We start from the raw sequence: 27,874 nt of genomic DNA, 5'->3' as shown, positions 1-27,874 counted from the left end.
ACATACATATATATACACACATATACATACATATTATTATTATTATACAGTATTTATACAGCACCAACAGTTTGCTCAGCGCTGTACATTACAATGGGAGACAATACATGAGACAGTACAGGAACAATACAGTGCAATACGCGAGGGGTTCGAGGGCCCTGCTCCTTGGAGCTTACAATCTAGGAGGGAGATATATATATATATATACATGTTTATTTATTGATTTTAATAATTCAAACTACTTTATTAAAGCACTTGAGTCAGGACTTAGGAATGCTTCCCCAGCATTCGCAGATAACACCATAGAGCAGGGGGTCTCCAATCTTTTCAAAGGGCCAGTTTACTGTCTTTCAGACTTTAGAGGGGCCGGACTGTGGTCACTGGAAGTAGAAAATGCCATGACATCAGTGGGTGTAAACATTGCCCCATCTTTGATGTCTGTGAAAGGAATTGAGCCCCCTTGTTGGTGTCATTGGGTGGGATGCCCCACCATTGGTAGAATTGGGAGAAATTGTGCCCCATCATTGGTGCCATTGGGAAGAACTGTACCCCGTTGTTAATGTTATTGGGAGGACTTGTGCCCCTTCATTGGTTTCAGTGGATGGAATTATGCCCCATTGTTGGTGTCTGAGGATGAAATATTGCCCCAATGGCCAGATAAAAGCAAACAAAGGGCCACATCCGGCCGCCCCAGCCACAGTTTGGAGACCACGGCCATAGAGGAACAGTGTGGTCACTGCTCACAGCACAGAAGCAACAAATAAAAGTACTTTAAAAAATATGAAGACAAATAGGCTCATTTGTAAAAACCGGAGGAAAGTTTCCAACAGATTATGAAATAGAGTTGCTGCTGCCAACATGCCGAAATAATCATCAGAGACACTTTGCTGTCAAGCTGATGGATTGTGGCCCTCCATACACAATGTTACACTGTCTCTGTAGATCACACAGCTATGATGAGTCTAACAAACTGGAAAATAAATCAATTTTACATCTTACGTGTTGATCATGTTATAAATGTAAAAATAAAATAAAAAAAAAAAAAATAGAATGACTTACAGCTGCACATCAGGCAAACAGCAAAATATTGGTACTTCCAACAATCCATTCCAGAGATTTGCACAGCTCTGCCACACAGCACAGCCCAGTCTAGCCTGAAGAGAGACCTGATTTTAATCTGCTGCAGTTAGGTTACACTTGCAGGTCTTGTCCCTCCTCCAGGCTGTGACTGGACAGTAAATGAAGAAGAAGACGGATTAACTTATCTCTGTCACTCTGCTCTCTCCTCCTATCAGCATGCCCCTTGTTAGCAAATGACAACTGATTGGTTCCTTGTTGCCTCCTTCCCCAGCTCTACATTGCATTGCAAAAGATTGATACAAATCAAATTCATGTGCTTACACAGATGGTATTAACAAAAAGCAGATCTGCATTATTTGTTTCTGCAATCTTAAAACACTTCCTGCTCTAGGGTGACAACACTGCTCCTCTATACCTACAGTGTGGTACGTGTTGTCAGCCTAGGACAGGAAATGTTTTAGGCCCACAGAACACCTAAATCTCTCCTTTTCTAGAAATCCTAAGAGCAAGTGTACTGTAGTCCTAAAACACTTCCTGTCCTAGTGTGAGAACGTGCAACACACTGTAGTTATGGAGAAGTAGCGTTGTCACCTTAGGAACAAAGTGGTTTAGGACTACAGAATACCTGCCTTATCCTTTTTTCCATAACATGGGGGTAGGTGTTCTGTAGTCCTAAAGAACTTCCTTTCCTAGAGTGACAATGCTACTTCTCCATACATACAGCGCTGTAAGTGTTGTCACCCAACTACAGGAAGTGCCAAGATCATCCCTCTCCTTAGTGAACCCTCTCCTTTGCGCCTGGTGACCCCTCTCCTTAGTGCCTGGTGACCCCTCTCCTAAGTGACCCCTCTCCTCTGTGCCTGGTGACCCCTCCTCAGTGCCCGATGACCCCTCTTCTCTGTGCACGGTGACCCCTTTCCTCAGTACCTTTTGACTCCTCCTCAGTGCCCGGAGACCCCTCTTCTCAGTGACTCCTCTCCTCAGTGCCAGGTGCCCCGTCCTCAGTGATACCTCTCCTCAGTGACCCCTCTCCTTGGTGCCCGGTGTGTGCCCCCTCTCCTCAGTGCCCTCTGCATCCTTTCCTAAGTGCCCGGTGACCCTTCTCCTCAGTGCCCGGTGACCCCTCTCCTCAGTGCCCAGTGGCCCCTCTTCTCGGTGCCCGATGACGCCTCTCCTCAATGCCCAGTGCCTCTTCTCCTCTGTGCCCCCTCTCCTCAGTGAACCCTCTCCTTTGTGTCCAGTGACCCCTCTCCACAGTGACCACTCTCTTTTGTGCCTGGTGACCCCTCAACTTAGTGCCTGGTAATCCCTTTGCTCTGTGCCTGGTGTCCCCTCTCCTCTGTGACCCCTCTCCTCTGTGCCCGGTGACCCCTCCTCAGTGCCCAATGAACCCTCTCCTCTGTGCACGGGGACCCCTCTCCTCTGTGCACGGGGACCCCTCTCCTCTGTGCACGGGGACCCCTCTCCTCAGTGCACAGTGACTCTCTCCACAGTGCACGGTGACCCCTCTCCTCTATGCACGGTGACCCCTCTCCTCTATGCATGGTGACCTCTCTCCTCTATGCACGGTGACCCCTCTCCTCGGTGCCCGATGACGCCTCTCCTCAATGCCCAGTGCCCCTTCTTCTCTGTGAACCCTCTCCTTTGTGTCCGGTGACCCCTCTCCACATTAACCCCTCTCTTATGTGCTTGGTGACCAATCTCCTTAGTGCCTGGTAACCCCTCTCCTCTGTGCCTGGTGCCCCCCTCCTCAGTGACCCGTCTCCTCTGTTCCTGGTGACCCCCCCCTCCCCGGTGACCCCTCTCTCCTGGTGACCCCTCTCTCCCGGGTGATCCATCTCTTCTGGGTGACCCTTTTCCTCTGGTCCTGGTAACCCCTTTTCCTGGTGTTCCCCCTCCCTGGTGACCCCTCTCTCCTGGGTGACCCCTTTCCCCGGTGTCCCCCCTCCCCGGTGACCCCTCTCCTTGGAGACCGCTCTCCTGGTGACCCCTCTCTCCTGGGTGACCCATCTCCTCTGTTTATGGTGACCCCTTTCTCCCCAGAGACTCCTCTCCCTGGTGACCCCTCTCTCCTGGGTGACCCCACTCCTCGATGATCCCTCTCCTCTGTTCCTGGTGACCCTTCGCCCTGGTGATCCCTCTCTTCAGTGCCTGGCCCCTCTCCTCAGTGCCTGGTGACCTCTCCCTAGTGACCCCTCTCCCCGATGTCCCCTCTTCCCGGTGACCCTTCTCCCCGGTGACTCCTCTCCTCAGTGTCCCCCCTCCCCAGTGACCCCCCTCCTCTGTTCCTGGTGACCCCTCTCCTCGGTGTCCCCCTCTCCGATGTCCCCCCTCTCTCCAGTAACCCCTCCCTGATGTCCCCCCTTCCCGGTGACCCCACCCTGATGTTTCCCCTCCCCGGTGACCCCACTCTCTCCGGTGACCCCTCCCTGATGTCCCCCCTCTCCGGTGACCCCTCCCTGATGACCCCTCTCTCTCCGGTGACCCCTCCCCGGTGACCCCTCTCTCTCCGGTGACACCTCCCCAATGTCCCCCCTCCCCGGTGACCCCTCTCTCTCCGATGACCCCTCCCCGATGTCCCCCCTCCCCGGTGACCCCTCTCTCCCCTGTGACCCCTCTTCTCTCCGGTGACCCCTCCCTGATGTCCCCTCTCTCTCCGGTGACCCCTCCCTGATGTCCCCCCTCCCCGGTGACCCCCTCCTCCCTCAGCTCCCCCACACTTCCTGCAAGAAGAGAAGAAACTGTTTCTTCTGTTAGTTGGACTGTCACCAGGACACTCCCCCCGGCCAGAGCTCTGCCCTGATTGGCAGCAAAGTGAAAAGGGTTCGGCCACGCCCACGGACGATCCTCCAACTTCGAGGAGTCGGTGTGCTGTGTGGTCGGGGCTCCGGACTTCTCCGGGATCTGGTCGGATCGGTGGAGGTAGGAGCGGCTGTGATCGGAGCACACATCGTCCTGATGGGGGGGAGACGGGTGGCTGCGGGGGAGGGAGCTCTGTGTGTATAGAGGAGGTTGGCCGGGCGGGGCGGCTGGAACTTTGTACCGCGCTCGGTGTACAGCGTTCCTGACTGATCTCCCGCTCCGACCAGGGAATCTATGTATGGGGGGGTCTGATGGGACCTGGGATGGTGGGGATGTGATCTGCATGGGGAGGGGGGGATAAAGTGATCTGGAGGGGGGGGAATAAAGTGATCTGCATGGGGAGGGGGGGGGAATAAAGTGATCTGCATGGGGAGGGGGGGGAATAAAGTGATCTGGGGGGGGGGGGGGGGAATAAAGTGATCTGCATGGAGGAGGGGGGGGAATAAAGTGATCTGCATGGGGAGGGGGGGGAATAAAGTGATCTGCATGGAGGAGGGGGGGGAATAAAGTGATCTGCATGGAGGAGGAGGGGGGGGAATAAAGTGATCTGCATGGAGGAGGAGGGGGGGGAATAAAGTGATCTGCATGGAGGAGGAGGGGGGGGAATAAAGTGATCTGCATGGAGGAGGAGGGGGGGGAATAAAGTGATCTGCATGGAGGAGGAGGGGGGGGAATAAAGTGATCTGCATGGAGGAGGAGGGGGGGGAATAAAGTGATCTGCATGGAGGAGGAGGGGGGGGAATAAAGTGATCTGCATGGAGGAGGAGGGGGGGGAATAAAGTGATCTGCATGGAGGAGGAGGGGGGGGGAATAAAGTGATCTGCATGGAGGAGGAGGGGGGGGGAATAAAGTGATCTGCATGGAGGAGGAGGGGGGGGGAATAAAGTGATCTGCATGGAGGAGGAGGGGGGGGGAATAAAGTGATCTGCATGGAGGAGGAGGGGGGGGGAATAAAGTGATCTGCATGGAGGAGGAGGGGGGGAATAAAGTGATCTGCATGGAGGAGGAGGGGGGGAATAAAGTGATCTGCATGGAGGAGGGGGGGGGAATAAAGTGATCTGCATGGAGGAGGGGGGGGGGAATAAAGTGATCTGCATGGAGGAGGGGGGGGGAATAAAGTGATCTGCATGGAGGAGGGGGGGGGAATAAAGTGATCTGCATGGAGGAGGGGGGGGGAATAAAGTGATCTGCATGGAGGGGGGAGGGGAATAAAGTGATCTGCATGGAGGAGGGGGGGAATAAAGTGATCTGCATGGAGGAGGGGGGGGAATAAAGTGATCTGCATGGAGGAGGGGGGGGAATAAAGTGATCTGCATGGAGGAGGGGGGGGAATAAAGTGATCTGCATGGAGGGGGGTGATGATAATGTGACCTGCATGGTGGAATGGAGGGGATAATGCGATCTGCATGAAGGGGGGAAGATAATGCGATCTGCACGGAGGGGGGGGGGAATTGCAGTCTGCATGGAGGGGTGGAATGCGATCTGCATGGAGGGGGAGGGGGGATAATGCGATCTGCATGGAGGGGGGATAATGCGATCTGCATGGAGGGGGGATAATGCGATCTGCATGGAGGGGGGATAATGCGATCTGCATGGAGGGGGGATAATGCGATCTGCACGGAGGGGGGGGGGATAATGCGATCTGCACGGAGGGGGGGGGTGGGTGACAATGCGATTTTCATGAATGGGGGGAGGGGTGACAATGCACGAAGGGGGGGGGATAATGCGATCTGCACGAAGGGAATAATGCGATCTGCACAGAGGGGGGGGGATAATGCGATCTACATGGGGGGGATGGGCTCTGCATTGTGTTGGGGGATAGGAGATAGGCTCTGCATGGGGGGGTTCGTGTGACCTGCAATGAGTGATGATCTGACTGCCGATGACTCCACGTTCAATCAGGACGAGTTTCTTAGCAGCAGGCTGTTCTGTGTATTCAAATGCATTGGTTTGGAAGACGGGAAATGTGAGCCACTTCCCTCCTTAGGGCTCAGTTCCTGATTCTGTACGTCATTTCGGCACTCTGCACTGCACTGCCTGTTACCTCCTCAGCCCTGACAGACCGTTTTCTGTTTTAGCTTGGGCTGAGGGATTTCTCTGGCTTGAATTGAAGCCCCAAAAGGGGGAACTTGGTGCTGCCAACATTTTGATTGACAGCTTGAGACGTGCAGCAGGATGAGAAATGGATGGGGTTCAATGTTTGCACAGCTGATCTCCCTGTGTGTGGGGTGGATATGCCTGAAGTTATTTATCAAACAAAAGAGGAAATATTTACTTTTTTTTCCTTAAGATTTTATGTTGTAAAGGTTCTGGCATGTGACTGTTTAGGTAGAGGAGAAAAAAAATGCAACCAAAGTACTTCGTACATTGTACGCCTGCGGGGTTCCTCCATACATTGTACGCCTGCGGGGTTCCTCCATACATTGTACGCCTGCGGGGTTCCCCTGTCCATTGTACGCCTGCGGGGTTCCCCCGTCCATTGTACGCCTGCGGGGTTCCCCCGTCCGTTGTACGCCTGCGGGGTTCCTCTGTCCGTTGTACGCCTGCGGGGTTCCTCTGTCCGTTGTACGCCTGCGGGGTTCCTCCGTCCGTTGTACGCCTGCGGGGTTCCTCCGTCCGTTGTACGCCTGCGGGGTTCCTCCGTCCGTTGTACGCCTGCGGGGTTCCTCCGTCCGTTGTACGCCTGCGGGGTTCCTCCGTCCGTTGTACGCCTGCGGGGTTCCTCCGTCCGTTGTACGCCTGCGGGGTTCCTCCGTCCGTTGTACGCCTGCGGGGTTCCTCCGTCCGTTGTACGCCTGCGGGGTTCCTCCGTCCGTTGTACGCCTGCGGGGTTCCTCCGTCCGTTGTACGCCTGCGGGGTTCCTCCGTCCGTTGTACGCCTGCGGGGTTCCTCCGTCCGTTGTACGCCTGCGGGGTTCCTCCGTCCGTTGTACGCCTGCGGGGTTCCTTCATACATTGGGTGTACCGATTGATGGAGGTTTAATGGAAGTATAAGAAAACCCAATCACTAAAATCTCATATGAGTTTTAACCTACAAATGTGATTTCAAAAGTCATTTTTAATCTGCAGCTTTCATTAAAATAACCCCTGGGGATCCTGCCACAATGGTCCTTGTTCAGACACTTCCTGTTATAGGGTGACAACGCTCTGTCCCTGTCTCCCATGTATGCTCTTGTGTTGTCATCCTCACACAGTCTCTCAGTGGGGGCATAAAAGAATGACAGCAGTTTCAGACATATGCAGTGCAAATTCGTTCAGTTTTCAAGTGCGATTCAGTGAGCAGCTGTAGTGCCATTCACCTGTGGTTCTGCCTGAATACCAATGCAGTTTTCTTTTGCTTTTGGTCTCTCTCTTTCTACACACGTTATGCAGACACAATTCTCTGTTGTCTCCATCAGGACCCCACCCTTAGACATGGCATGCAGCCATCACTGGTGTGTAGACAGGAAGTAACTGCTAAGAATAGCCTCCTTATAATGCTGGCCAATGGAAAGAATGCCTCCTTATAATGCTGGTCAATGGGAAGAATGCCTCCTTGTAATGCTGGTCAATGGGAAGAATACCTCCTTGTAATGCTGGCCAATGGGAAGAATGCCTCCTTGTAATGCTGGCCAATGGGAAGAATGCCTCCTTATAATGCTGGCCAATGGGAAGAATGCCTCCTTATAATGCTGGCCAATGGGAAGACTGCCCCCTTATATTGATGGCCAATGGGAAGACTGCCTCCTTATAATGCTGGTCAATGGGAAGAATGCCTCCTTATAATGCTGGCCAATGGGAAGAATGCCTCCTTATAATGCTGGCCAATGGGAAGAATGCCTCCTTATAATGCTGGCCAATGGGAAGAAGACCTCCTTATAATGCTGGCCAATGGGAAGAAGGCCTCCTTATAATGCTGGCCAATGGGAAGAATGCCTCCTTATATTGATGGCCAATGGGAAGACTGCCCCCTTATAATGCTGGCCAATGGGAAGACTGCCCCCTTATAATGCTGGCCAATGGGAAGACTGCCCCCTTATAATGCTGGCCAATGGGAAGGCTGCCCCCTTATAGTGCTGGCCAATGGGAAGACTGCCCCCTTATAGTGCTGGCCAATGGGAAGACTGCCCCCTTATAGTGCTGGCCAATGGGAAGACTGCCCCCTTATAGTGCTGGCCAATGGGAAGACTGCCCCCTTATAGTGCTGGCCAATGGGAAGACTGCCCCCTTATAGTGCTGGCCAATGGGAAGACTGCCCCCTTATAGTGCTGGCCAATGGGAAGACTGCCCCCTTATAGTGCTGGCCAATGGGAAGACTGCCCCCTTATAGTGCTGGCCAACGGGAAGACTTAATATATTTATTATAGAAATCCTATGGACCCGATGATGTTGCCCCTTTAACTGCTGGGAACATGTACCCAGCAGTTAAGGGGTTACACTGTGAATTCTAGTCACTGCTGGTGACCTACCTTCTTAGGAGATGAAGTTAATGGGGAGTTTGGTAGCTTAGTAGAGTAGTAGGTAGTAAGCTAATGCCCCTGAAGACAGGGGCTTAGCACCGTTCACTTTATAAATGACAGCTTGGGGTCTCGGGGGGGCGGGGTGGATTGTGGTGGACTCAAATACGGAATTTACTTGACATCTCTATGATTGCTGCTTCCATGTCTGCAAATGGTAGTGCGTCTTCCTTGTGATTTGTCTTCGTAATGTCTGAGTTGTATGGGTTCCTGTATACAGCTGCCTAAGCAGACAACTAATACTGAAAGACGACATTTGGTGGCTTTGCTTGTACTTTGGTGATATAGGTTCGGTCCCCAGTGAACTTTTTGCATTAAAAAAAAAAAAAAAAAGTTTTTCTGAGCGGACTATATGTGGCCGTGATGTCACAATCTCCATTTCATCCAATCACTGAATGCAAAGTGTTCTCTGAATGGCACCTGTGCTGAGCAGCCCACCTCCTGTATCCATTAAGCAGCAGGGCAGCCACTCAGAACGGGACCTGAAAGCTATTGAAGATCGCTCTAGTAGTGGTGACTACTTAAGTGATTTCCAGCTTCTACAGAGCCACTTGCGCTGGTGTCACTCATGCATACTCGCTCCCAAGCATTGACGCACACAGCGCTGCTCAGCTGCGCCTCAGCTCCCTCCTTACTGGCTGTGATTGACAGCAGCAGGAGACAATGGGGTCCCCTGCTGTCTCTGAATCAGTGAGGAGGGAGAGCCAAGGGAGCCACTACTCTCGGACCATGAAGGGAAATAACTTTTTTTTTTTTTTAAATATATATTTGTATACAAGCTGTGTTTAAAAAAAAAAATTTGATTTTTTTTTTTTTTTTTTTTTTTTTTTACAAAGTATTCCCAGAGCACTGTGGGTTATCCAATGAGACAGCGCAGCAGTAGGTTCCTGCCTTAAGGCTAACTTTGTCTGATACCTCACATGGAACTGTAATGTCGATTCATTTTCTCTTCTGTAGTTGAACTTCAGGTCTCAGCATGTCCAGGGCTGGCTAGGATCTGTTGTTCCACAAAGAAGAGTTGCTGATCTCCAAACCCACTTTGTCACTATGGAATCTGCTACAGTCTTTGATATTGGCTGAAATGGATCCAGCGTGTTTAGTCACCGCTTAGGGGCTTGTAAAAGAAATACATCATTATACTCCATTTAGGTTCACCAATGGCCAGGTAACCAGAGAACCTACCTAAGGCTCCGTTCACGCGAGCCGCGTGCGAAACCAAGTGAGGAGACGAGGGACAGTGTAGCCTTATCTGGGACATATAAACAAAGCTTGTACTTCCTGGATCACTTATATGTACCTGCGTTCTGGGCGTATGTTCCGAAATGTGGTTTTAGCCCTAAACGTGAGAATCGCTCGGTACAACGTATATCAGCCTTTCATGGACTTGGACAGACTGCAGGATGCTGTGCCTGGGCCTCCTGGGGCCTCATTCCAATGGCCGCTCATCTTCTCCGCCGCATACTTTGACCATCACAGGGTTATACCTATGCATACACCTGTCTGGAGGCTGGTCTTTGCCCGCACTACACCTGTCTGGAGGCTGGTCTTTGCCCGCGCTACACCTGTCTGGAGGCTGGTCTTTGCCCGCGCTACACCTGTCTGGAGGCTGGTCTTTGCCCGCGCTACACCTGTCTGGAGGCTGGTCTTTGCCCGCGCTACACCCGTCTGGAGGCTTGCCTTTGCCCGCGCTACACCCGTCTGGAGGCTTGCCTTTGCCCGCGCTACACCCGTCTGGAGGCTTGCCTTTGCCCGCGCTACACCCGTCTGGAGGCTTGCCTTTGCCCGCGCTACACCCGTCTGGAGGCTTGCCTTTGCCCGCGCTACACCCGTCTGGAGGCTTGCCTTTGCCCGCGCTACACCCGTCTGGAGGCTTGCCTTTGCCCGCGCTACACCCGTCTGGAGGCTTGCCTTTGCCCGCGCTACACCCGTCTGGAGGCTTGCCTTTGCCCGCGCTACACCCGTCTGGAGGCTTGCCTTTGCCCGCGCTACACCCGTCTGGAGGCTTGCCTTTGCCCGCGCTACACCCGTCTGGAGGCTTGCCTTTGCCCGCGCTACACCCGTCTGGAGGCTTGCCTTTGCCCGCGCTACACCCGTCTGGAGGCTTGCCTTTGCCCGCGCTACACCCGTCTGGAGGCTTGCCTTTGCCCGCACAGGGATGACCATGTATTTGGACACAGCCGCTGGTCCCAATTTAGCAGGAGCTCGGGTGCGGGCATGTCTCTCTAAATGCACACTGCCTCTATTTGGGGGTGACACGTACCCACTTGGCTGTCGGATTGGGACCAGAGATTGTGTTCGTGCGACCACTGCGCCCCAATGGACATGAATGGGACTGCTGCCTGCAGTTGCACGGAACACCTTTGCATCTCATGCAGGCAAAGATGGCTCTTTGCACAGGTGTGTGCATAAGTTTGATTGATGTGTGCGAACAGCCAGTTTTATACCCTGGACAAATAAATGGCCAGTACTGCCGCTGTTCATATGTAACCGCTCTTGCGACTGGGGCCCCTGACCGGTCCTGGATGCAGACAGTTTGCACCCAGCGCTGGTGGTCTCTAGCTGCATACATCGCTGCGAATTGTCCGCTTTGTATGCGGCTGAAGCACAGAATAATGCTGCATGTTTATCAGCGTCACATCCATATGGAGCAACTTGATCACCAGTGTGAAGGAGGCCTAAACAAATGTGAATGAGGCCTAAACGTAGGCATATGACTGCCCATGTGAATGAGGCCTAAACGTATGCATATCACTGCCCATGTGAATGAGGCCTAAACGTATGCATATCACTGCCCCTGTGAATGAGGCCTAAACGTATGCATGTCACTGCCCGTGTGAATGAGGCCTAAACGTATGCATATCACTGCCCCTGTGAATGAGGCCTAAACGTATGCATGTCACTGCCCATGTGAATGAGGCCTAAACGTATGCATGTCACTGCCCATGTGAATGAGGCCTAAACGTATGCATGTCACTGCCCATGTGAATGAGGCCTAAACGTATGCATGTCACTGCCAGTGTGAATGAGGCCTAAACGTATGCATGTCACTGCCAGTGTGAATGAGGCCTAAACGTATGCATGTCACTGCCAGTGTGAATGAGGCCTAAACGTATGCATGTCACTGCCAGTGTGAATGAGGCCTAAACGTATGCATGTCACTGCCCCTGTGAATGAGGCCTAAACGTATGCATGTCACTGCCCCTGTGAATGAGGCCTAAACGTATGCATGTCACTGCCCCTGTGAATGAGGCCTAAACGTATGCATGTCACTGCCCATGTGAATGAGGCCTAAACATTTGTACAGTATGCCACTGCCACAAAAAGTTTAGAGCTCCGTTTACAAGAAGCTACTTATTGCTCTACGTTTAGGCTAGGTTCACATCTGTGCGGGTAGTGCCGCTGCGGATCTGCACGAAAATCCGTGCAACCGCACAGAGAAATGCGGACCCGCGGGCGGGTGTCATTAGTTCTAATGGCACGCCACCCGCACTGGAAGACGCAACCGTACTGGGAACCGAGGTTCCCGTGTGAGCTGCGTTTTCGGAAGAAGTGCAGGGACTTCTTCTCTGCGTGTCCCGGGCCACGGGAGTCCATTCAAATAAATGGGCTCTCGCGCCCGTGCAAAATGTGTCCCGCAAGGCCACATATATATGAATCGAGGCTTACACACTATCGCCTTCACATAGTCCCCTTGCACAGCCATACAGCGTTCCTGCCACTTCTGGAATGTGTCCTGAAAGTCTTCTTTTCGAAGCGTGTCGAGCACCTTCTGCTATCCTCGCTGGATCTCTTCGTTGTTGTCAAAACGGCGACCTTTGAGCTGGATATCCTCTTCAGGAAGAGGGCGAAGTCCGCAAGAGCCAAATCTGGTGAGTCAGGTGGGTGCGGAAGTTAGATCATTGCAGCCTGGGGACCAACTTGGCAGCAACACACGACGCACGTAAGGATTGCCTGGACTGTTCCGCATGACACACGGACAATGGCAGCGATGTTGTGCATTGTTCTCTGACGATCATCATGCACATGTTTTCAAATGGTTTGGACAATTTCGGGGGGTTGAGCTCGTTTGAAGGTCTTCCTGATCTCTTGTCGTCTTCCAAGGACGTTCTTCCACTCTTGAAGCGTGCGTGCCGCTCATAACACCTCGAACGTCTCATTGCAGCATCACCGGAAACTTGCCGAATCATGTCCGACTTCTCTGTGGCACATTTTCCCAGTTTCACGCAGAATTTCACGTTTGCTCTCTGTTCTAACTTGCTGTCCGTGATGAAATCGCAGACGTGGTCATGCACGTGGTCAGAATAGCACCAGTTGCACAGCTCTCGATGTACACAGGACAATAAGCTCCACGAGCAGGGCCCTCATATTCCTTTTGTACTGAAATGTATTGTATTTGTACTGTCTCCCTTATGTTGTAAAGCGCTGCGCAAACTGTTGGCGCTATATAAATCCTGTATAATAATGTCTTTTGGCACACTTATGAAGGTAAACTTTTTGATACCACCTTGTATGTCGCAGCAGGCATGAATGAGGCCTAAATGTATGTATGTCACTACCAATGTGAATGAGACCTACATGTATGAACTGTAAATCACTATTAATGGGAATGAGGTGTAAATGTACAGTATGCCACTGCCAGCATATGTGAGGCCTAAACATATGTCACTGCCAATGTGAATGAGGCCTAAATGTGTACAGTGTGCCACTGCCAGCATGGGTGAGGACTAAACGCATGTATGTCACTGCCAATGTGAATGAGGCCTAAATGTATGAACTGTAAATCACTATTAATGTGAATGAGGCATAAATGTCTGCATATCACTGCCAAGGTGAATGAGGCCTAAACGCATGTATGTCACTGCCAGCATGGGTGAGGCCTAAACATATGTATATCATGGCCAGTGTGAATGTGGCCTAAATGTGTGAACTGTATGTCAATGTGATTGAGGCCTAAACGCACGTATATCACTGCCAACGTTAATAAGACCTAAACGTATGTACATCACTGCCAATGTGAATGAGGCCTAAACGTATGTACATCACTGCCAATGTGAATGAGGCCTAAACGTATGTACATCACTGCCAATGTGAATGAGGCTGTAGGTACTGTAATGGCAGTGCCAGCATGAATGATGCCTCAATGTATGTATGTATGTATGTCACTGTCAATGTGATTGAGGCCTAAACGTATGTACATCACTGCCAATGTGGATAAGGCCATATGTATGTCACTGCCAACATGGGTGAGGCCTAAACCTATGTATGTCACTGCCAATAGGAATGAGGGCTAAATATGTGCATGTCACTGCCAGTGTGAATGGGGCCTAAACGCATGTATATCACTGCCAATGTGTATGAGGCTGTAGGTACTGTAATGGCAGTGCCAACATGGATGAGGCCTAAACATATGTTTAGCACTGCCAGTGTGAATGAGACCTAAACCGGCATCTCTGACCAGTCAGCTAGGTCCTGACCATATACATTTGTAGGTAAACCTCCATTACTTTGTCCCGGGTGTGACCAGGTTCAGTGCTGCACAGTTGGAAAGGAACGCTCTGCAGCCTCTAGTTCAGTATGGCGGAGCGAACATCTGATTATGGTTGCTATGGGCAGCAGGAGTCAAACATGTAATAGACCTTTCTCAGGCCCCGAGTGCGGCATGCTGCGCGTTGCCACAATTTCCTGTGTGCGAGGGAACCTATAAAGCAGGAAACCGATATCTGTCTTGTGAGAAGCAAAACCCGCGTTGCGATAAGTCAGAAGCCATGTACAGATTGCTTTTACTTTTTATTCTGTTGTAGCTGATTAATCCGTAGTCATTGCGCCCTTTTTTTTTTTTTTTTCTTTTTTTTTTTTTTTTTTGGAAACAAACACAGATGGCTTCCTTTTCTTTTATACAAATACTGGTAGCTTCCTTTTTCTGAGTTTATTTGGAAAATGCTAATTTCCTGGCTGTCTGTAGATTCAATACTTGAGTAACTGATCTGGAACAAGAATGTCCCAAGTGAAGTCGGATCTCCTGGACAGCATCCTTGTTGTGGTTGGTGACTGAGAACGTGTTGAAGCCATGTAATCGGCATGACAGCCAGGCAGCTTGTATTTTCAGAAGCAATGTGTGTCCGTCACAAATTTTCTTTAGACCTCCGATGCTGCAGCATGGAGTTGCTGTGAGTTGACCATTAGTGGGAGGCTGGGCGTGGGCTACCTATCCCTTGTAGGTTTGGGGTGGCCATGTTTCCAACTTACAGTGCCTTGAAAAAGTCTTCATAGCCCTTGAAATGTTCCCCATGTTGTCACAACCAAAAATGTAAATGTATTTATTGGGATTTGATGTGATAGACCAACACAAAATGGCAAATAATTGTGAAGTGGAAGGAAAATGATCAATGGTTTTTAAAATATTTTACAAAATTGAGGGGGAACAGAGGAAAGGACCAATGTAGCCCATATGCACAGCCGTCATTGTGGGGAAAGTTTTAGAAAGTTGAATAGTACGGGGGAAGGGTTACTTGTTCATACGTTCTGCTTCCTGCACAGGTGACCACACAAGAAGTGAGGAGAAGTCACCCCAACCATTAAAAATTCAACAAAAGCTCGTAAGGAGTCTGCCTGTCAGTTTTATATGTGATCCCGGTGGCTGCAGCCACCGAATTGTGTATAAAACCCCCACTGTCAGGTCCATATGACGTACAGACCTGACGGCGAAAGAGTTCAAGCTGAACTCTGTGCACAAAAACCTTTGTTTTAAATATATTAACCACTTCTGGACCGCACTATAGTAGAAATACTGCTACAGGGCAGCATGGGTGTGCAAAATCACGTGTGTGTATGTGTGTGTAAAATATGTGTGTGATTTTTGCATAGCAGAGCCATACAAAGCAGTGTGCTTACAGTGTAAAATGCACACAGTTAACCCTTTGATCGCCCCAGATGGTAACCGCTTCCTGCCCAGTGCTAGTAGTACATTGTCAGAAAAGGGAGAGTTCTGTGTGTAAACAACACAAGCCTCTCTCCTGCCAGCATGGACATGCTGCTTTGTATCACTCTGCACAGCATGTCTCCTTAGTAAAACGCACACAGTTAACCCTTTGATCTCCCCAGATGTTAACCCTTTCCTGCCCAGTGCCATTAGTACAGTGTCAGTGCTTTTTATTAGCACTGATCACTGTATTGGTGTCACTGGGGATGTCAGTGACACCAAGTCAGTTCCCCCCAGTGTCAGAATGCCCGCCGCAGTCCTGCTATAAATCACATCGCCACCATTACTAGTAAAAAAAAAAAAAAAAAATTCCAGTGTCTATACCGCCATTTGTAGATGCTATAAATTTCACGTAAACCAATTAATTTACACATATTGGGATTTATTTATTTTTTTAGTAAACATGTGAAGCAGAATACAGTTTGGCCTAAATTTATGACAATTTAAATTTTTTTAATTTTTTTTACTGGACATGTTTTTAATAGCAAAAAGTAAAAAATATATAAATGACATTTTGTTTTCAAAATTGTTGGCCTTTTTTTGTTTGTAGCACAAAAAATAAAACCGCACAGGTGATCAAATACCACCGAAAGAGAGCTATTTGTGGGAGAAAAAAAGGACATAAATTTCATTTGGGTGCAGCACTGCATGACCGCGCAATTGTCAGTTAAAGTAATGCAACGCTGTATCGCAAATAATAACCTGTTCAGGAATCGGGGGGGGGGGGGGGTAAATATTCTGGAGTGGTTAATCAATGGCCACAAAAAATAAAAATCCATTTATTTGTGTGCCAAATGCCTTTATAAACCTAGATATCACCTTGTAAAAGTAGCAGTGGTATCATCCCTGTGCTGTACATAGCCTGTGCAGAGAGCAAAGCTGTGGGAGGGGCCCGTCAGGCCCCCACCCACAACAGGCTACCTGCAGAAAACTACAGGAGGGGGCGGAGACCAGACCAGTCACCCTGCACAAGGAGAGAGAGAACAGCGGTGAGTGGTCTTTATTACAGGAAGCAGGGAAAGTCTCACACTGGATTCCTGCTCAGATCTGGATGGAATACACAAATCACGCAGAGATTCCAGGAGGAATACACGTGACTTGTATGTAGAGAGGATTTACATATCCTGGAGTTCATTTTTAAAGCTCATCTCTAGAATGAAAGATATTATTGTCTGTCATATGCCGACCATGAGATCCTGGATTCTTGTTGTTTTCCCCATTTTGCTCATATGATGGGTTTTAAAAGTGAACTTAAATCAGATCTATTTTTATATGTTCAACACATGCATGCTAAGAAAAGCATCCGTGCAACACGTCTAGGTAATAATTACCTCTCGCAGAGATCCCAGCACTCCCCCCTGACACAATGCCTTCATCTGCTTTCCTCTGAAGGACAGCACCATCTTTGTTCTGGCATCATTCAGAGTCACCATGTACCCCCTAGACCAGGGGTGGGCAAACTTTTTGACTTGAGGGCCGCAATGGGTTCATATATTGGACCCGGGGGCCGGACCAAGAGTAGATGAATGATGTGTATGTGTCATCCATAGTAAGTATAGTAATATTCCCCCATAGTAAGCATAGTAATTAATCCCCCATATAGTAATTCATCTCCCATAGTAATTCATCCCCCATATAGTAATTCATCCCCCATATAGTAATTCGTCCCCCATATAGTAATTCGTCCCCCATATAGCAATTCGTCCCCCTTATAGCAATTCATCCCCCATATAGTAATTCATCCCCCATATAGTAATTCATCCCCCATATAGTAATTCATCCCCCATATAGTAATTCATCCCCCATATAGTAATTCATCCCCCATATAGTAATTCATCCCCCATATAGTAATTCATCCCCCATAGTAATTCATCCCCCACATAGTAATTCATCCCCCACATAGTAATTCATCCCCCATAGTAATTCATCCCCCACATAGTAATTCATCCCCCACATTAATTCATCCCCCATATTAATTCATCCCCCATATTAATTCATCCCCCACATTAATTCATCCCCCATATAGTAATTCATCCCCCATATAGTAAGTCCCCCATATAGTAAGTCCCCCATATAGTAATTAATTCCCCATATAGTAAGTCCCCCATATAGTAATTCATTCCCCATATAGTAAGTCCCCCATATAGTAATTCATTCCCCATATAGTAAGTCCCCCATATAGTAATTCATTCCCCATATAGTAAGTCCCCCATATAGTAATTCATCCCCCATATAGTAATTCATCCCCCATATAGTAATTCATTCCCCATATAGTAAGTCCCCCATATAGTAATTAATTCCCCATATAGTAAGTCCCCCATATAGTAATTCATCCCCCATATAGTAAGTCCCCCATATAGTAATTCATTCCCCATATAGTAAGTCCCCCATATAGTAATTCATTCCCCATATAGTAAGTCCCCCATATAGTAATTCATCCCCCATATAGTAAGTCCTCCATATATTAATTCATTCCCCATATAGTAAGCCCCCCCTGTGTCAATTCACTTACCTTTGCTCCTCCGCGCGTTCCTCTCGTATTCCCGCGCCGTTCTGGTCTTCAGGGAGGACTGTGAGAGAAGAGTTCGTCACGCTGCCCCGCCTACATCCTGGCTGCCCCGCCTACATCCTGACAGCTGCAGAGTCCTGACGCCCGAGAGGAGGGAGGGGGCGGCCATCCTAGAGGGGGGGCGGCCATCCGAGAGGAGGGGAGGGGAGAGGAGGAGAGGAGGTCGCCCGCCCGCCCGAGAGGAGGGAGGGGAGCGGGCGCCCGGCACACAGGAGAGCCGCATCTATTGTAAAGAGCCGTGGCTTGCCGACCACTGGCCTTGCGGGAGCCTAGCTCCGCGGGCCGGATTAAAAGGTCCGCCGGGCCGTATACGGCCCGCGGGCCGTAGTTTGCCCATTGCTGCCCTAGACTGAGATGTCAGCACAGAGAGTCACCTAAACCCTGGAGCCTGTGTAGTGCTTGGCTGTGTTCACAAATGTCTAAAGCCAGGCATAGATAGATTGAACCTCGGCCTGTTCAACAGACTGGCTGAGGTTCGATCAATCTAAGGGCAGGCTGGTTGTACTAAAGTTTGATCCATTGATCAACTTCAGTACAGCCAGCCTGTTGGATTTTTTTTTTTTTTTTTTTTTTGCATGTGATCATTGTGTTCTTCTGGCAGGGAAGGCTCCCCGCTGGCAGAAAACAGTAGCACTGCGGGAGGGAATCCCCCATGAAAACTGATTGGGTTGACAGGGGAAATTATCAATCTTCTTTCCTTCCACCTCGGGACTCGACAAATCCGTGGTGGCTGCCTGGGCTCACACACTACCTCCCTTTGACTTTAGTGCAAAGAACGCGTCCCTTTGACTTTAGTGCAAAGAACGCGTCCCTTTGACTTTAGTGCAAAGAACGCGTCCCTTTGACTTTAGTGCAAAGAACGCGTCCCTTTGACTTTAGTGCAAAGAACGCGTCCCTTTGACTTTAGTGCAAAGAACGCGTCCCTTTGACTTTAGTGCAAGGAACGCGTCCCTTTGACTTTAGTGCAAAGAACGCGTCCCTTTGACTTTAGTGCAAAGAACGCGTCCCTTTGACTTTAGTGCAAAGAACGCGTCCCTTTGACTTTAGTGCAAAGAACGCGTCCCTTTGACTTTAGTGCAAAGAACGCGTCCCTTTGACTTTAGTGCAAAGAACGCGTCCCTTTGACTTTAGTGCAAAGAACGCGTCCCTTTGACTTTAGTGCAAAGAACGCGTCCCTTTGACTTTAGTGCAAAGAACGCGTCCCTTTGACTTTAGTGCAAAGAACGCGTCCCTTTTGACTTGTATCAACAATTATCTCGGCATGCCACTCTACTCTATCACTTGAGAGTCTTTAATGCACCGCTACAAATTCACACAGTGCAAAAACATGCCCCATTGACGGTGGTGCACAAACCGCGCCCCATTGACGGTGGTGCACAAACCGCGCCCCATTGACGGTGGTGCACAAAACGCGCCTCATTGACGGTGGTGCACAAAACGCGCCCCATTGACTTATGTCTTTTCTCGGCATGCCACTCTACTCTATCACTTAAGAGTCTTTAACTCACCGCTAGAAACCCGCACAGGACCCTTTTCGTAATGGCATTCAAAACACAATGCATGTGGATCACATCTGTGTGAACCAGCTCAATAAAAGCACAAAATATCCAGCGTGTCATGCGAATCTGAGTTTGAAGACGCATCCAGAATCGCATATGTATGAACCAGGACGACGCCATTCGCATCTGGGCATTTTGGATCGCAGCAGAATCGCTGTGACCACAAAACACAGGTTCAGGTGCCATTATTTTCAATGGCTTTTAAAACGTGTGGTTTTGCCATGATTGTCGCATGGTAAATCGCATCGCGTGAAGCTTGTCACCCAAAAGTTGCCTTGCCCTGGGCGCTGACAATACATGCTACGCTAAAAAAAACCTAGCAATTTTGTCAAGCCCTGTTCCACCTGTGGTGGAAGGAAAGAAAAATGGCATAATCTATGGGCTGCTTAACACACATCAGCCCCTGCTGCAGCCTCTAACCTTGATACAGAGTTAGTGTATTGTCTGATCACTGGGTGAGAGGAGACTGAGGAAATGCCCACTTCTGCCTGCAGCAGACTGATGACCTCATCTCAGCGAAGGCACAGTCACTAGACTGGAGCTTAATTATTGATTGTTAATAGTAGAAGGTGGAGCTTTTTGAACAATTATACTGTTGCTGGCTATTCAACACAAAGGGCATAGTATGGGAGGGGGGCAGAAGGGCACAGTACTGGGGGAATCAGGAGGGCACAGTACTGGGGGAATCAGGAGGGCACAGTACTGGGGGAATCAGGAGGGCACAGTACTGGGATCAGGAGGGCGCAGTACAGGTTCTGGGATGCTGCCAAGGCCATCCCGGGACAGCTTAGTAAAAAATGTGACTGTCCTGGCAAATTCGGGACAGTTGGCAATCATGATGTAATGCAAGATTATCATGGGCCCCTATGCATCTAGGGCCCTTGGGCAGCGCCCATCCATTAAGACAGCCCTGGATGGCTATGTATGGAGATGCCTTTCCAACTCTTTTCTGTGCAAGAGTCCTTGAAATGTATGTTGACGGTGCAGTTAGGTGTTTGGAAGACGTGTGGATGCACTCAGATTGTATTACTAGGTTGTACAACATCACTGGGATTTTCATTTTCTCTGATGACTAGGACTTTGACTTTTTATGAAAAAGTTTTTTTTTTTTTGTATTTATGAATGCACTGTTTTTTGTTTTTTTTTGGGTTTTTTTGGGTTTTTTTGTCATATGGTGTGTCATCTACACATGACTGAGTTCAGATCTTATGTAATTTGATTAAGCGCGGCAGTTTGCTGGTTCGAATCCCAACCACGGCACCACCTGCCTGGAGTTTGCATTTTCTCCCTGTGCTTGCGTGGGTTTCCTCCGGGTACTCCGGTTTCCTCCTACACGGCAAAGACATGCTGGTAGGTTAATTGGCCCCTGTCTAAATTGTCCCTAGTATGTGTATGTATGAATGTAAGTTAGGGACCTTAGATTGTATGCCCCTTAAGGGTTAAGGACTGATGTGAATGTACGATATAGAGATATATATATATATATATATATATATATATCGATTGATAGATAGATATATAGGTGTGTGTGTGTGTGTGTGTGTAAAGTGCCGCTGAAATAATAAATACAATTTTTGTTTATACCAAATGGGAAAGGTGACAGGTCCCCTTTAAAGCTCTGTAAACATGCAGCACTCCAGGAAATAAAACATGTTGGGTAAAGCTGACAGCGTGCCACGATTCCATCAAAATACATCAACAAAATGACATAAACGGGAGGAAAACGTCTGGATTCCGCACTCCACAAGCACTTCCCTATCATGTTATTCTGGGCTTTGAATGCCGGCCAGGAGAGAAGTATGAAATCCAGTACAGGAGCTATTAACCTGTCACTGCCATGCAGCTCCTCTCTCGGCCCTCGGTCATAGAGCATCAGGAGGCTCGAAAATCTGATTCTTATGTAGCGGATGTCATTGCAGTCGAGTCACCGGACGTGTTTTGGTTCCTGTAGTGGACTCCAAGTCGGGGTAGAACTTGTATATTGTCAGGTTGGGTGAGCGAACCCTTCTCTGTCCGATCGTGAGCTGCAGCAGTACTGCACAATAATAACCACTTGATTGCCAGCATTTAATCCCACCTTCTTTACCAGGACATATGCCTGTTTTTCAGAGCTGTGATCGACTGACAACTACTTTGACACGCAACACTGTACCTAATTTTATATTGTGTTAATGATACAACTTTCTTTTGATGATGTTTAAAGTGGTTCTTCAGTCTGTAAAATTGCAAGCCAGCAGCTACAAAGACTGCAGTTGCTGACTTTTAGTTTAAGGACACTTACCTCTCCAGGGATCCAGCGCTGTCCTCAGTTGGGCTGGTTCCTTGCCAGTCTTTGGGTCCCCAGCGCCGACATATTTACTATGGCAAGCCAACTGTCACAGTCGGCCTACCATTATCTTGCAATAGTGGTGCTCCGCTTTGTGAATGGACTGCCAAAGGTCTTCTAATCTTCTCTTCTTTTCTTGTTCTCTTTTCTTCTCTTTTCTTTTCTTCCTCTTTCCTTTTTCTTTTCTTCTTCTTTCTTTTTTTCTTTTCTTTTCTTCTTCTTTTTTTCTTTTCTTCTTCTTTTTTTCTTTTCTTCTTCTTTTTTTCTTTTCTTCTTCTTTTTTTCTTTTCTTCTTCTTTTTTTCTTTTCTTCTTCTTTTTTTCTTTTCTTCTTCTTTTTTTCTTTTCTTCTTCTTTTTTTCTTTTCTTCTTCTTTCCTTTTTTTCTTTTCTTCTTCTTTCCTTTTTTTCTTTTCTCTTCTCTCTTCTTCTCCCATCTTTTTCTCTCTTCTTCTCCATTCTTCTCCCTCTCTCTTCATGCTCTTCTTCTCCCTCTCTCTTCATGCTCTTCTTCTCCCTCTCTCTTCTTCTCCCTCTCTCTTCTTCTCCCTCTCTCTTCTTCTCCCTCTCTCTTCTTCTCCCTCTCTCTTCTTCTCCCTCTCTCTTCTTCTCCCTCTCTCTTCCGCTGTTCTTCAGTCTGAAATATTGCAAGTTAGCGGCTACAAACACTGCAGCTGCTGACTATTAGTTGAAAAGTCCCATACCCAAAGAGAGTTATTCATTTGCACACGGCTGCTGTTTTTCCTTGCTATTTTATACCGCTCTCCAAGCAGAGACATATATTCGTGAAGAAAATAGTTCTTTTGAACCAGCGTGGTCCTAACGAGCTCTTTTAAAGTCACAAGAAATTTGGAATTAAGTTTTTTAAGGCCTCTTGCACGCTGCTGTCAGTTTTTTTGTTGTTTTTGGGTTTTTGCTTTTTTTTTACTGATCTAAATGCAGCCCATTGTTTTCAATGTGCCTTTACACACAGGCACCAAAACATGCTCTGCGTATAGATGAGTAAAAAAAAGAAAACTAAAATCCAGTGCATCGGCTGTAAGGGGAGCAAGGAATAAGGTATCAGCCCAACAGTCATTTAGCCACTGCAAGGGCTGGTGTCCCACAGCATGAATTCATTTAAAAGCAGCCCCAATTTGGGCTTTAAAGGAAAAGGTATAATTTCAAAGGAAACCCACCATTGTTGATCACCTAAAAAAAAATACTTTGGTTTCAATAGTTTCTAAGTCGGTGCCCCAGAACAAATATGCAGGAAGTGAATTCAGATCTTCCGGTCTGCACATCCCGTGATCTAGAAAATCTTTAAGCCATTGGATCAGTATGACAGGTGAGTAGTAGTTCTTCAGAGACTCTAGGGGGAGTTTCCTAATGCTTTTTGCTCCGCCCATCTTTTTATACTTTATTACCCTGGCCACTTCAGCATACAGCACTCGGCAAAGCTGACCGGGAGTAACCCAACGTCTGTTTAATACGGAAAATAGCTTTATCTGGCTCTAAGTTGGTTTACAATTAAAAATCTCAGAGCGTTAATAGGAAAACATTGGAAAAGAGGAAAGTGCTGTGGTGGCGTTGGAAGTCAGGCATTAGTATACGTTATCTCTGCGTGTGGTCCTCTCTTTCGGGCCCCAGTCACCGTTACGCTTGTGTCTTTGGTTTATGCAACCGTCCAAAGGTTCAATTCACAAAACTAAAACACCAGGAGTTCTGTTAAAAAGGCCACAGATGACATTACGTCATGGACTTTATTTGAAAACCGGTGTATGCGGGTTGTTTGTTCAAGATGGTGTATGCGGGTTGTTTGTTCTCGGCTTTTATACCTTTTTTATTTCCACAACTATGACTAAGGCAAGCCATAGACGGTGCAACGTTCTGAACCCTGAGGTTGCAGGAAAAAGAAAAATTGCTTGATTTCCCCCATCAATACAGTTGACAGGGGAATCCCTTTTGCTGAGCCATTGTGTTCTCCCGGTGGGGACAGCTTCCACCGCCACCCTAGTCTCCCTTTCCAAACTCTTGCAAAAATGGTTCAAGAATGGTTTGAGGAACACATCTACAAGCTTAAGGTATTATTATTATACAGGACTTGTATAGCGCCGACAGTTTGCTCAGCGCTTTACATTATGGAGGGAGACAGTACAGTAACAATACAGTTCAATACAAGAGGGATTAGAGGGCCCTGATCCTTGGAGCTTACAATCTAGGAGGGAGGGGATAGTGGTGCAAGAGGTAATTGGCTGTGGGGGATGGAGTGGTAGGAAGAGTACAGGATTCCAGTATTAGCTGGGGTCGGGGTAGGCTTCCCTGAAGAGATGGGTTTTCAGAGTGCGCCTAAAAGTGAGCAGAGTAGGCGATAGCCTGATAGATTGGGGTAGGGAGTTCCTGAGGATGGGTGAAGCCCTTGAGAAATCCTGGAGACGGGCATTGGAGGAGGAGACCAGGGAGCTAGAGAGTAGGATAGTATGGTTTGTGTGGTATTTAGAGACAAGGTCGGTGATGTAATTAGGGGCAGAGTTATGAACGGCTTTATACGTCAGTGTTTTGAATTTTATCCAAAGTATTGGCTTTGCCTCCATATTCTCCAGAACTCCATCCAATTCCGCATCTGTGGAAAGTGCTGGAAAAAACTAGTCCGATCCTTGGAGGCCCCACTTCACAACTTACAGGACTTGAAGGATCTGCTACTGAGCGCTTGATCCCAAAATACCTTAGGAGGTCTAGTGGTGTCCATGCCTCAATGGGTCAGGGCTGTTTTGGCAGCAACAGGGGCTGTTCCGGTGGCAAAAGGGATACTTACTCGATATTAGGTGGATGGTCATAAAGGTATAGCAGCTGTTCGATGTATAGCCAGGCGCGGTCGTACTGGACAGAAATCCGTTCCTTTTTCTAATTTGAAAATTAAAGTCACTACAAGAAGTACTTTGTTGGAGCACAAATTGCCTTTAATGCTTGTTTATGATGGGCTTATCACTTCCATCTCTGATATGGGCCACCAGTGTTGGGCAATGGCCATACTCCCATCAGTACGCACTTGTTAAATGCTTTTTTTTAAATTGTGTCCTATAGTATCTGCTTTTTATTAGCATAACAGAAAATGTACCATAATGTAGAACATAAAAAGAGGACTCAAAAACAAGTCTGTTTCCTGCTATTTCTAGTCCAAACAACAAGCATTTTGCTGCTGCAGCAGATTGTTGTTAGACTGGTCTGGGGACAGGGGTAGTTACAAAAAAAAAAGGGGGGGGGGGGGGGACATCCCTTTAAGAAACTTGGTTTGCAGTTAACTTTAATTGCTCAATGGTCTGCTAAACATGAGAGAAAAGGGAAGCTGATAGCCTGGCTTAGTATGCTGAACATGGGTTGCAGTGATGTTCTTTGCTTTTGAAAGCGGTGTATACATTGGCAGGGATGGGGTGTGTTGAGAAAAGGGAGGGCCAGTATAGGCGTGCTGTATCAAGGAAAGGCTGGAGTTTTATCATTTAGTCTTGTGGAATGTCAAGAAGGAAAAAGCGAATGCAACAAGGGGTGCAGCAACGTGAAAAAAGGAAGGAGTGAATTCCAGCAAGAGAAAAGGCAGGACATTCAAAATTTGAAATTTGCAGCATAAATGCCAGATGACTGGATTGTGGGTAGGGATGGGAGAACTTGGCTGGTTTGCTTTGTGGGAAGTCTCAAAACCCCGAGCTAAGCACCAAACCCCACTGAGGTGGAGTATGAGAGGCACAACTAGCCGTTTTTTGGCCAGACATGGAAAATCAGCATGGTGTTCCCCTTAAAATACCATCTATTATTATACAGTATTTATATAGCGCCAAAGGGTATGCTCAGCGCTGTACAGTAGCAAGGGGGACATAGCATGAGACAAGACCGTAACAATACAATACACGAGGGGTTCGAGGGCCCTGCTCTTTTGAGCTTACAATCTAGAAGGGAGGGGAAGGTGGTACAGGAGGAGATGGCTGTGGGGGATGGAGTGGTGGGAGGAGTGGAGGAGGTTAGTTGTTAGGTGAGGTCAGTTGTTAGGTGAGGTCAGGTTTTAGGTGAGGTTGGAGTAGGCTTCCCTTATCCAGGCATGCAGCCTGTGTATCCAAAGAGGGGAGGGCAGTGAGTGTGCCGGTTTACCCCCTTTGCTCCCTTCCTGTAGAATACCTGGCCACATACCTTTCAGGATTGGAGGGGTACTTTGCAGTGTGGGGGTGGCAAAGTTCCCTTCCCCCTTGCAAGGCATCTTGTCCTAGTGTTGGGGACGAAGGCTGTTTGCCCCAGGTCTGATGTCTCAGTAAGCATGTAGAGTTATTGGGGAAGACCTATAGTGGAATCTGGATGGCGGGCCACAGATATCTGCCCACTCTGAGTCCAGGGGTATATTGGTATCATTTTGGTACCCAGTCACACAAAGTTAAATGTAAGTAACACAAACCTTAGAGAGTTATTTAATAAAATTAAAATGACAACATGTGCCCTGTCCAGCGACATAACCCAAGTCGGTCACAACGTCCAGCAATATAATTTTGTCAATCGGGATGATTCGCCACCAGACTATGTTTACCGACCACTCTCCTGCCATTAAATGACAGATCCCCGCACAGTGTTTACATTAATGCAGCCCTGGGGATCTGTCGTTTAGTGATGGAAGTGTGGTGGGTGAACATCTTGGATGACTTATTTGGCCAACTATATGCAATTATAATGTGTTTGTGGGTTGCTCAAGGCACTACATCCTATACAGTATATAGCAAAACCAAGTAAAGATGGATTTTTCAGGTACCAGGACACAGATAAACTAGCATAAAAATGTAACCAGGCTTTATTAACAGAATTGTTTAAAAACCATAACCATATAAAAATTCTGGTACTAGAGCGTCAGCACTGCCTCCCTTTAAAACACCTCTTGTGAGGACTAAGTACCCCATATATTGATTTGAAACCATCAAAATCACAAAAGATCATTTTGAAACAGTTCTGTTCTTGCAGGGGAGGCTTTCATCAGGGGATGCATGCCTTGGCATGTTCTGTGGGTAATCCCTCTTCTTCAGGCGAGATGGGGGATGCTATTAAACACCATACACTCCAAGGGTACACACAATCCAAGGAGGAAGGACACCAGGAACAATATCCCTGGGCTGGTGTAAGGCAGTGACTAATGTGTGGGAGATCATCCCAAACTTGGACATCTAATAAATGTTGAGCGAGAGATATACAGACACTTCCTGGCTGGATCTATGTGCGGTCTTATTATATTTCTGTAAACCCAAGGTGTGGGGCCCTAAGTCTAGTAATAAGACACCAGACAGACCGTGCCCTCCTGAATGAGGGGTTAAGTCGAAGATCAAAAGAGCACAAACCTACTATCTGAGAAATGTAACATCACCACTCTGTATAGGCATTTCCAGCAGGGCCAATCAGCTCCAGGACCTTCAATTATGCCATTAAACTGATCAATAGCTCCTAAAGAGTTACTATTGGTTACTACTGGCACCTGAAAAATCCATCCGTTTAATTTATCTGGTTTTGCTAAATTCATTGATCAGCTTTAATCATGACCATAAAGTGATAGTGCCCGTAAAATGAAAATCGGGGGGAGGGGGATTACGGTATCTTAGAGCTTTTGCAGTCTTTGACCCCTCTTCCTGTCCTTGTGGCCACAGGACAAGAAATTAGGAAAGCGGCCGATATTGAGACAGTGGCCCGGACAATAATAACCTGGAAGATTTTCTATATCCTCTAATTTTTACTAAAAAAAAAAGTGTTTTGTAGCAAACTATGTCCCACTGTAAGGATTCCCTAACAGGAAGTTGGGGTAAATACCTCTATGTATTCGGCCTCTGATTCCTGACAGTGGTTCCATCCCTTCCCCACGCCAAAAAAAAAAGTTTTGGCTAGATTTGTGAACAATGCAGATCTCTGCTTGGAATATCTAGTATTAGTAGGTGTGTAAGTATTCTTGACGTTTCCATGAAGAATTTTTGACATGTCTGTATCTGCAGAGGAGCAAAGACCTAAAGCAA

At 48.0% G+C, this 27,874-nt stretch overlaps 1 protein-coding gene across 1 annotated transcript in view; it reads left to right on the top strand.

Annotated features, from left to right (window-relative positions):
* The first annotated feature begins 3,849 nt into the window (after positions 1-3,849).
* The window catches only part of LOC149440670 (rho GDP-dissociation inhibitor 1-like), a 109,255-nt gene continuing 85,230 nt past the window's right edge, over positions 3,850-27,874 (top strand). Inside the window, exon 1 of the mRNA XM_089658241.1 lies at positions 3,850-4,002. The gene's annotated coding sequence lies outside the window, so the exon portion shown is untranslated. The remainder of the gene's footprint in view (positions 4,003-27,874) is intronic.

Source organism: Staurois parvus, unplaced genomic scaffold (genome assembly GCF_062004578.1).
Source record: "Staurois parvus isolate SC_StPar_1 unplaced genomic scaffold, SC_StPar_1.0 ptg001060l, whole genome shotgun sequence".
Taxonomy (NCBI): Eukaryota; Metazoa; Chordata; class Amphibia; order Anura; family Ranidae; genus Staurois; species Staurois parvus.
The sequence above is the reverse complement of the archived record's forward strand: the minus strand, read 5'-3'. Positions and strand labels throughout refer to the sequence as shown.